The sequence below is a fragment of the Phragmites australis genome, chromosome 9 (genome assembly GCF_958298935.1).
Source record: "Phragmites australis chromosome 9, lpPhrAust1.1, whole genome shotgun sequence".
Classification (NCBI taxonomy): Eukaryota; Viridiplantae; Streptophyta; class Magnoliopsida; order Poales; family Poaceae; genus Phragmites; species Phragmites australis.
In genome coordinates this window covers 15,990,823-16,002,697 of record NC_084929.1, presented here as the reverse complement: position 1 = coordinate 16,002,697, position 11,875 = coordinate 15,990,823, and positions in this window count along the sequence as shown.

The window sequence follows — 11,875 nt, the reverse complement described above, 5'->3', positions numbered from 1 at the left end:
AAATTCACAAAAATTGAGTAGCATCCCATCCTTATAATTAGTAGTATGCACAACGAGTAACGAATTCACCTCATGAGTTAAACGACATGCACTAGCCCGTGTAATCGGTCCTTGTAATGGATCAATCACCGGAGGATCACTTGTAGTGTGTGTATCTAAATGAGTGATGTCCGCATCATCCTCCCCCTCTTGAATTGGTGTCGTCCTTGACGCAACCTCATCTTCCTCTCCAACATATGGTTTTAAATCTGAAATATTAAATGTGGGACTAACCCCAAAATCTGTAGGCAACTCAAGCTTATATGCATTATAATTAATCTTCACAAGAACTTTAAAAGGACCATAAGCTCGAGGCATCAATTTAGATTTTCTCAACTTAGGAAATCGATCTTTACGCAAGTGTAACCAAACAAGATCACCAGGTTCAAAAGTTAAATATTTTCTACCATGGCTACCATAAGCTCTATATTCCTCATTCATTTTTTTTAATATTTTGTTTAGTTGTTTCATGCATCTTTAGAATAAATTTAGCACATTGTGTAGCATCCAAATTCAGAGTTTCAGAAGGAGGTAAAGGTAGTAAATCAATAGGAGCACGGGGATTGAAACCATACACTACCTGAAACAGACTTACCTTGTGGTGGAGTGGACGGATCTGTTGTAAGCGAACTCAATATGAGTCAAACACTCTTCCCACATCTTCAAATTCTTCCTTAAAATAGCCTGCAACATAGTAGATAATGTGTGATTAACAACCTCCGTTTGTCCATCAGTTTGGGGATGACATGTAGTAGAGAATAGCAGCTTCGTCCTCAATTTATTCCATGATGTTTTCCAAAAATGACTCAAAAACTTCGCATCACGATCAAAGACAATGGTATTTGGCACACCATGTAAGCGTATGATCTCTCTAAAAAATAAATCAGCTATGTGTGTAGCATCATCACTCTTGTGACAAGGTATAAAATGTGCCATTTTAGAAAAAAGATCCACCACTACAAATATACTATCCCTCCCCCTCTTTGTCCTAGGCAATCCTAAAACAAAGTCCATAGAAATATCCTTCCAAGGTACACTAGGAACAGGAAGAGGCATATAAAGACTAAGTGGATTCAAGCGAGACTTAGCTTTATTGCAAGTAGTGCAGCGTGACACGTAGCGCTCAATATTGCGTCTAATCTTTGGCTAAAAGAAATGAGTGGCCTACTTCTTCAGTTTTCTTCACTCCAAAATGTCCTATCAAACCTCCTCCATACGCCTCCTGTAAAAACAAAAGACGAACGGAGCTAGCTGGAACGCATAGCTTATTAGCGCGATAAAGAAGTCCATCATTCAGCACATACTTATTCCAAATTCTCAATTCTTTATAATTTTGAAAAAGCATCTTTAAAGTCCGAATCAGTTGCATACAACCCTTTTATTGTTTCTAAACCAAATATTTTGTTATCTAGTTGGGACAACATGGTGTAACGTCTAGATAATGCATCTGCAATGACATTGTCTTTAACTTTCTTGTGTTTAATATGTATGGAAAAGATTCTATGAACTCAACCCATTTAGCATGTCGTTTATTCAGTTTAGCTTGATTTCTAATGTGCTTCAAAGATTCATGATCAGAATGAATAATAAACTCCTTAGGCCAAAGATAGTGTTGCCATGTTTCTAAAAGTCGAACTAAAAGCATACAACTCCTTATCATAAGTCGAATAATTCAGAGATGGCCCATTTAATTTCTCACTAAAGTAAGCAACGATTTTACCTTCTTGAAGTAACACTCCTCCAATTCCAATTTTGCTAGCATCACATTCTAACTCAAAAGTCTTACCAAAGTCCGAAAGTTGGAGTAGAGGTGCATGTGTAAGCTTCTCTTTCAGCGTGTTAAAAGCTTCTTCTTGTGCTAGACCCCAATGGAATGGAACACCCTTTTTTGTCAACTCATTAAGGGGGGCAGCAATGGTGCTGAAATCTCTCACAAAACGCTGATAAAACCCTGCAATACCATGGAAACTTCTCACCTGTGTAATAGTCTCCAGGGTCGGCTAGCTCTTGATGGCTTCAATTTTCTATTCATCCATTTCAATTCCCTGTGGAGTAACAACATAGCCAAGAAAACCAACTCGATCAGTGCAAAAGGTGCACTTCTCAAGATTAGCAAATAAATGTGTCTCTCGCAAAGCATCAAAAACAGCATGTAGATGATCAATATGTTGTGTATGTGACTTGCTATAGATCAAGATGTCATCGAAATAAACCACCACAAATTTACCAATGAAAGCACGTAGAACCTCATTCATCAATCTCATAAATGTGCTAGGTGCATTAGTTAAACCAAAAGGCATCACTAACCACTCATATAAACCAAACTTTGTTTTAAAAGCAGTTTTCCATTCATCTCCCAATTTCATTCTTATTTGGTGGTAACCACTACGCAATTCAATCTTTGTGAACACAATATAACCACTTAACTCATCAAGCATGTCATCTAGCCTAGAGATAGGATGATGATATCTTATGGTAATGTTATCAATGGCTCTACAATCAACACACATGCGCCAACTACCGTCTTTTTTAGAAACCAAAAGAACAGGAACAACACAAGGACTAAGGCTTTCTCGTACATACCCACGGTCCAAAAGGTCTTGGACTTGCCGCTGAATTTCTTTAGTCTCCTCCGGATTGGTCCTATATGCTTCACGGTTTGGCAAAGTCGCTCCCGGGATCAAATCAATTTGGTGCTCGGTTCCTCTCAAAGGTGGCAGCCCCGGGGTATCTCAGTTGGAAACACGTCCTTATACTCCTGCAAAAGGTTAGTGATAGCAGAAGGCAAAGAGGAAGGTATATCATCAAGTGAAAATAAAGCCTCTTTGCATACCAAAGCATATCAATGAACATTATTGTTAACAATTTCAGCAAGATCTGATTTTGTAACAAGCATAACACCACCTTGTAATTTAATGCCTGTGGAACTAGAAGAAGGTGTTGGTTGCTCTTTCTTTGGTGGAAAAACATGTTTAGCTACTTGCTGATTTTCAGATTGTAAATCTTGCTCTCTCTTAGCATTTTCAGCTATCGCTTTATCACATTGCACAATCTCACTTGGTGTTAAAGGAAGCAAGGTTATTTTCTTTCCTTTGTGCATAAGTGTGTATTTATTACTTCTACCATGGTGTGTAGCATTAGTATCGAACTCCCAAGGACGGCCTAACAAAAGGGAACATGCTTGCATAGGCACGACATCACAATCTGCATAATCATGGTATGAACCAATGGAAAAATGAACACGAACAGTGTGTGTTACCTTCGCCGTACCACTGTTGTTGAGCCATTGAATGTGATATGGACGAGGGTGTGCGCAAGTGGCCAAGCCAAGCTTCTTGACAAAATCTGAACTCACCAAGTTATTGCAACTCCCACCATCAATTATAACTCGAACACGGTAGTCCTTGACAATGAGAAATATTTGAAACAAATTATGGCGTTGAAGCTGCTCCGCTTGCTCCATTTGAGCACTCAAAACCCGTTGTACAACAAATGTTCTATTTTTGTAGTCCTCAGTGGCAGCGGCACCTAAAATCTCATCACCATCGCTATCGGTCTCATGATCACCTCCAAAGTTAGCTTGAAGCACAAATTCATCCTCAACATCACTAGTACTGATGTACCCATCGTCATCGGTTGCAACGTAAGTGCGTTGACTGGGGCAATCCTTTATGACATGGCCCATGCCCTTGCAACGGCGCCACACATTACTCGCCGAACTACTCGTGGAGCCAGTTGAAGGAGTGGTCTTCATCGCTGGTTGCTGCACAGAAACAGATTTGCTCACCTCAGTTGTATGTGGTGCTGGTGGTGATGGTGCTGTTGTACGCACCCTATTATCGGAGGGGGCAGTAGACCGTGCCAGAGCGAACGAGCTTGATTTGGCTTTGCCCGATTGCGATCTGGAGGAAAACGAACTCCCAATGTTCCGCGACTTTGGCTCACATCCCTGCAATTCTTTCTCTACCAACATAGCAAGATGGAACAACCTATCCATGGTATTATAATCTCTATAATCAATCAAGTCCTGAATTTCACGTCTTAACCCCGAATAAAAACGAATCATTGTATCCTCATCATTTTCTTGTATACCACAGCGAAGGACAGCAATGTGTAATTCATTATAGTATTCATTAACAGATTGAATACCTTGATTGAAGCACTGCAATTTCTTTTTTAAATCTCGTTTGTACTCAGGGGGTATAAATCTACTACGCATGGTATGCTTTAATCTCTCCCAAGTAGTAGGTTCTAATCCAGCATTTACCAACCCATTCTACCAAATAATTGCATAATTAGTTTACTCACTAGTGGCTTGTCTAACTCTATGTATGTCAGGAACCATGTGAGAATTAAACTTCTGCTCAACCGTTATTTCCCAATCTAAATAAGCATCAGCATCATATGAACCATCAAAAGAGGGTATCTTAAACTTGACCTTAGCGTAGTGATCATCATTACCTCGAACATTACCTCCCATGCGGTGTTTACGGTTGTTGTTATTGTTGTTCGGCTCGCGCTGATGTTGTGCCCTCCAATCTTGCCCCACAAAAACACCAGCATCATCATCTTCATGTCCAGCATTGAGATCATCATTGTCAGGAGCATCTTCTTCCTGTGGATCCCGCAACTCAATGTCGTTCACCCATGTGACTAGATTAACAATGCTTGCTCTCATTTCATTCATCCTTGTGACAATGTCGTTCAATGTTTGATTCTATCTTTCCATCATGTTGTTCAACGCTTGATTCTGTTGCTGAACGAGGGTGTTAAGTTCTCCCTTGGAGACACAGTCCTTGAAATCTGTCGGATCATCTTCCATGGTTAGTAGAAAGCAAAGGACAAAACAAAATTATCCCTATTACTATTAGGCAGTGGAATCACACACACTCAAGAGTCTTACCATGCTCTTACAAGTGTTATTACCAACGCAGCAGGTGGAATAATCGATGGCTGCTTCTTGATAACTTGTCGAGCGAGGGTATGATTGCAAGAGAGGACCTGTTCTGATCAAGAGAAAGTGTAGCTTGGCACGGAACAATATGGTAGCAAGGAGTAGCAAAATCGTAATTAGATTAGCAAAGCTGAATAAATATCCAAAGTAGTTATCGTTACTGGTCCCTAGCGTATCCTTAGACCTAGCACAACAAGCTGAAAGAAAGGACCAAGCACAAAGAACACAGTGTGCTACCACAATCTGATTGCTTTTAATATTTCTGATTTTTACCACAATATTTTTCTCTATTTTTTTGCACACTTTCTTTTCTAGATGTTGTAGCATGCACTTATAAAGGGTCTAAAAAAGATAGGCACAAAATTTGGAAGCAAGCAAAGCCAAAACAGATCACAAAGCGGTAGACAGCAGGATGTGAAAAACGGGTGTTGAAACTTTCGGGCCCCGAAAGAGAATCTAAACAGTCAAATTTGGGGGTCAAACAAGACAACAGGTCTAAGATGAGTTGCTTTTTTCACGTTGGGCTCAAAATTAGCTTTCCAATGGCATATAGAACGTCCAAATCCGAGTTCGTATGCAAAAGTTACGCCCGATTTAGTGAACACTGCTCAAACTAGGATTGCTGCGCACTTATTTTCATCTGTCGGTTTAGGGCAAAGCTTCCCTATCAACCGAACACAGGACACGACTAAGTAACTCTGCTTAGCGATGTAAACACACCTAGGGCAAATCTTCCCTAGGCTATGGATGATAACAGTAGCGGAAAATTAGGGCAAAGCTTCCCTACTCAATCGGTAAGCCCATCAAATTAGGGCAAGCAAGCAATCGGATTGCCAGATGAAAAAGGAGGGCTGCGGTGGCAGGGCGAGTGATACAAGATGGCTTGCAACCTATCTAGGGTTAGCGTGGTGAGAATTAACACAAGGCAGTTCACGAGGGCAAATCGAGTGATGTAGTGGCTCGACTTGTTGGTGGGGGTGGGTGTGGTGGGAGAGCGGCGCGATAAAAAGCACGGGCGTTGAACTAAGACCAAGAACACTACTCTAGACCAGCAACATGAATCGACAACGATGGACACAAACTCAACAACGCGACACCAAAAATGAAACTGCAAGGCCAAAAGGGTTGTAGGACAGCGGACAAGGGAAATATTTTTGGCTTTTTGTAGACTCTAGGTGATGAAAAACAGAACTAATCTAAGGGAAAAACGAAATGACCTAGCGGGCAACCTGAAAATCTGATACCAGTTGATGAGAGGATTAAGCCCAATCTTCCATTAGGTAATGGTAAGTCGATTGGTGGAGACTCGACGTTGACGATCCAAGGCTTCCGATCAGGACAGAACGCAACCCTTGCAATCACTACACCACTGTTCAATGACAGATTAATCTAAGTAAAACCCCAAAAGTCTATGATGACGGTTGCTAGATATATGAAGAGGGGTGTGCTAGGGTTCTGGGTGACCAGGGGGCGTCCACAACTTGGGCTTAGACCCGAACACATTTACAAGGCCCGATATGGCTCAAAATTGTGACACAATATATTGTTTTGACGACACAAAATAATCCACCAAGAATCTGGACCTGGGACCAAGTACCAAAACAAAGCTATCATCCTTAGCTTTCCAACGCATCAAAGAACACCTTATTTGGACTCCATATGAAGAAGTTATGGACGTTTTAGTGCGGCACTGTCTGCTGAATCCGAACTGAGTTCCGACTCTGACTTGAAGGTGGCTTGAGCCCCGTCCGACTTGGCTGTTCCATAGGTGCTTCTCCCATATTCCTAAGCATAAAAAATTCACAAAAATTGAGTAGCATCCCATCCTTATAATTAGTAGTATGTACAGCGAGTAACGAATTCACCTCATGAGTTAAACAACATGCACGAGCCCCTGTAATCGGTCCTTGTAATGGATCAATCACCGGAGGATCACTTGTAGCGCGTGTATCTAAATGAGTGATATCCTCATCACATCTCTTGAGAGGTTTCATCATCTTCCATCACAAACCTTCTGAACTTTCCCTCTAAGAACTCTATTTTTTATTCTCTCACACTTGTGGTGCCTTCATGTGCCACTTTGAGTGTGTCCCATATCTCCTTAGCCTCTTCAAGCCCATCCACTTTATTGAATTCATCGGGGCTCAAAGCACCAAGCAACACACTTGTGGCTTGTGCATTGTGGTGGAGGTTTTGCTTTTGTTCAGGAGTGAGATCTATGTCCTCATCGGGCAACTCAAAACTTGTGCAAACAATTCTCCAAACACTTGGATGAAAAGAGATTATATGCATTTTCATCTTGTGCTTCCAAGTGTCATAGTGCGTGCCATCAAAATATGGCGCACGCCCGGACGACACAAAAAATATAAGAACGCAATGCATTCAACTTATCATAATTGCAACCGGTTTCAATTGTCTTACTATCTTTTATCTTCGATGGATCATCCTTTAGAGTTTTTCGAGTTTGTAGACTCTTTTCTCCAGACATCAACATCATGATTCCTCCAAGCAGTTAAGCCTTGTAGGAGGTCAAGAACTAATACCAATTGAAGGACCGAGATGTCGCCTAGAGGGAAGGGGGTGAATAGGTGTTCCTGAAAAAAAAATAAAACTTCACTATAGATTAAACATAATCTAGAACCTCTGGGTTCAATCTAGAACTTCCGGCCTTATCTGGAAGTTCTGGGCCCAACCCGGATATTCTGGTCATAGAGTTTGAAACTGTAATTAAAATGCACTTATGCATATCTACTTGAATCTAAGTGTTACCACAGATCACCAATGATGTTTCCAAGCCTTTTCAAAAAGCATATGCAGCCATAAACTCGCTAACAAGTAGATCGGGGCAAATCGCCCAAAAGTCAACACGCACAAGAGCGAACACAAGTAAGAAAAGTAGACAATGATTTGTTTTCTAAAGTTCGGATCCAAGGATCCTACGTCTCTGTTGAGGAGCTCACAAAGAGACAGGTCTCTTTCAACCCATTTCCTCATTGAGTGACCAGGAAGATCATTCTCAGAGCTTACTCAATGCCCTCTTCCCTTGTGGAGGCATGGAGGGCCTTCACAAACTTTATTGCGGCACACCACAAGCTTAGGTGCTCACAAGCGATGCCTAGCTATCTAGGAGGGCGAACCTCCAAGAGTAACAAATGCGGAATCGACTGACTAGACAATGAACCAAGTGCTCAAAGGTTGGAGATGAAGCTCACTAGCTCTCACACTTGTAATCCCTCACTCTACTCTCAAATCCTTCCAACAATTGAAGCTTAGATGAGTAGGGAGAGCTCTAGAGGGCTTTCAATGCTATTTTACCAAGTTTGGTGGGGCACTAAATGAGTGGAGAGGGCGAGGGGCTACTTATATGCAACCACTGGCTACTAGTAGGCCTGACTTGCCCATCGACTCATAATTGAACTCGCATTCAGCTGGTCTTGTTCTTGTGGTTGGCCTTTTGGACATGAATGGTGATCCAAATCTCTATTTGCATTGCCAAATCAATAATTCAAGTCACACACTCCCATAATCAGCTTTATTTTCTTTCGTAAAATTCAGTTCAACTCTTTGTATCAAAATACTTCAGAGTTGAAGAGAAGTATCCAAATGACATGTCTTATTTTACAATAACCCATGTTTGTAACAATGAAATACCACAACCTACCTGATATGACATATTCTCTATGACATGCCATCCCTGAAATACCTTGCTTACGTATCTGTTGGAACCTAAGTCCCCAAACAAGGAAGGCCTGTTTTCACTGCTATAAATATGCTCCACGCGGTGGTTTAATTTTTATTGCGTGAACTCGCTAAAGCTGTAGCTCTCGTACAAAGTCTCTCACGGTCTCTTAGCTTCCGAAGCTCAGCGCAATGGCTCCGAAGGTCAAGGCAAACCGCCCGAAGACTTACTGGATCAGACAGTCTAAGGTGGATGACGAGGTACTAGTTGTGCTTGTAAGGGAGGGCTTGATCAGTGATGTCTCAAAGGTTAGGCTCCCGGGGAGCCATGAGACGCCGGAGCCCGCATATGACGAAGTTATCATCTTCGTCGACTACTTCTGTGTGGGTCTCTGCTTTCCATGCAACGAGATGGTCACGGACATTTTCAAATTGTTTGAAGTCTATTTGCCTCAGCTCACGCCAAATGCTATTGTATGACTTGGCCTGTTCTCTTGGGCGGCCCATTCCAAAGGAGTGAAGGTGTCAGCCAGGGCCTTCATCACCGCCCACCGGCTCCACCATCAGCTGAAGTCGGTCTTCGCTCAGAGCGTGTAGAGAAAAGCCCATTATGGATGCTTAAACTTTACTTACCACGCTGGCCTGACAACGCCAGCCGTGGTATACAAAAATAAGTGGCCGAAGGACTGGACAAGTGGTGGTTCTACCACAAAGTGGACCGAAAAGATTTTCTTGTTTCCAAATGTGAAGAAGTGAAGGGGAACCGCGCCCCGGATGTGCAGTTGAAGGCCTCTCAACGACTTGCACTTGAGGCCTTCGCCAGGTGTGTGAAGTATCTGTCAACTCGTGATCTTGTAGAAGAGTTCATGGTAGCCGAAGTATGGCCCCTCAGCTGGGACTGGAGCATCTCGGAGTTTGGAGACAAAGGGCCGGAGGGGCTCTGCTGTCCCCACCCTGCTCTACAAGGTTTCACAGGTATTATCTTTTATCACGTTCCTAAGTGCATCTTGGCCATCATTTGCTTAGACTTCTTGCTTTGTGGCAGACCTAACGGTGGTCGAAGTCGAGGCCAAGGCCATGATGCTGCTCGGGAAGTTCACCCAGGGCAAAGCCCAACTATGCGCTGAGCAAGGTCTCAACTTACGGCTCAACCGGATTTTTGAGTTTCGGGGTCTTGCCTACAAGGAAAGACAGAAAGTGAGCATGCCCTTACTGGGTCAAGGTGGAGAGGGCTCTCCGACTGCCAACATCGGCGGAGAACCTTCCGCTGGCAGCCAGAGGAAGCGAAGAAATGCGAACCCCTCGCCTCAAGTGGGTAAAAAGAAGAAAGCACTCGTCCTAAGGAAGAGACCTTGCGAAGTGGCCTTCGATGACCTTCGTGAGGAATTGACTTCCGAAGGTTCACTGGCCCTCCAAGCTGTACCCCTCCGATAGGAGCCACCAGAGGGCACATAGGACCCTCGCTCCTCTTCGCCAAAGTCGTCTATTTGCATGTGCCTGGACCTTCCAACACTAATCCTTAGCGACAACGAGGAGGATCCTTCGGATCCGCATACAACCGCTGAGCCAGCGGCAGGGGAAGCTGAGGTCGAAGGGACTGAGAATATTGAGGCGGTGGCCCACTTGTCGTCCTCCTCTTTGTCCTCGAGTTCATCATTTGACAAGTCGTCTGGTGGCCACAGAGCCACAGAGACGGAAGAGGAGTCTTCGCCACCCATGCCCCACCATGGGGGGAAGCGATTTATGAGTCACGACAGCTTAATCGATGCGAAGGCTATTTGAAGCCGAAGCGTTCAAGATTTCATTGTTTGAACCAAGCTCGTGGGAGGTTAGTGATGCGAAGAGGATTTTTAGCACCTTCATCCTACCCGAGCTTGAGATTTCCCTTGCGCGAAAGCCTACTGCCAAACTCATCGACGCTTTGGACGTGGCCATTGCGAAGGTATTTGTATATATTTTATTATGTTTATTTATTTATTACCGTGCTGCATTGTTTCCTTTATTACTCATTCTCATAACCACGCGCTGTCGCAGGCTATGCTTATCTCGCGCGCTCAGCGCAAGCAGGCGGAGAATTTCGAAGCCCGCGCAAGGAATGCAGAGGCATAGAGGGTCATGTTTCAAGCTCGGGCGGAAAAAGCCGAAGCCCAAAAACGCGAATTTGCATGCCGAGCGAGGGAGGCTGAGCTGCGCTTGCAGCAGCTTGAAAAGGAAGTGAGCTCTCTTCGCTCAGGCAAATAGAGCGCTGACGAAGAGGTCACGGGCCTCCGGCAAAATCTAATGGCTTCCAAAGCTCAAGTTTCAGAGCTGCAAGCACTCTGCACCACTGAAGCAGCTAAAATGCAGGGGCTGCATGAAGAGCTATGCGAGGCGAAAGCGCTATCCGAAGATGCCACCACTGTGCTTGGAGAGCTAGAGCCAAAAGCCGTTGCAGCTTGCGAAGCCACTAGCAATAACTTTGACGGGATCGGTGCTTTGGCCATGGCTCCAATGCTTGATATTGTCGGGCTGAGTGGACTTATAGGATGGATCAGCAAAACCAGCAGAAGCCTTTTTCCTGCGGCCCAGTTGTACAACGACTTCTGCACCATGGTCTCAGCCCGGAGTGTAGTGCATTCAATTGAAATGACCGGCTGTGACCATCATATCGCACTTCAAAAACACACCTTCTGCTACCCGACGGACATGTCGACTTCGACCGTGTTGAGGGCGTCAAAGGCCACTGTGCAGTCATTCACCACTAATTATTGTTTAAACATGGCCGCGAGATTGCCCTCCGGGAAGAGGAAATCAATCGCCAGCGAGTACGTGTTTTGTATATATTTTATATATATATATTTTGCTATCTACGCATTCATTGAACCTTTTTGCTGTAGGCGAAGGCGAAGGTGACGACCAAAGTGGCCGAAGAACCCGAGAAGGTGTGATGAAAAAGCGCGAAGCGTCGTGTTGGGTTTTGAACATTTTGTTATCAATTGAGGCTTTCTGTAATATATATAATTTTTTTGTTTTTTGTTAAATGTTTTGACTATCTTCGCTCCCTGCGCAGGTCCTCCCCTCGAACACCACACAGGTAGTCGAAGATGCTGTTTCCATCACTATGATGCGGGACAATTTTTTCATGTCTTGGTCTTGCTGAGACTCCTTCCACCGCCACCATCCAGCTATCGATTTTGAGAGGTATTGGAGGGTGAAGTGTAGGGC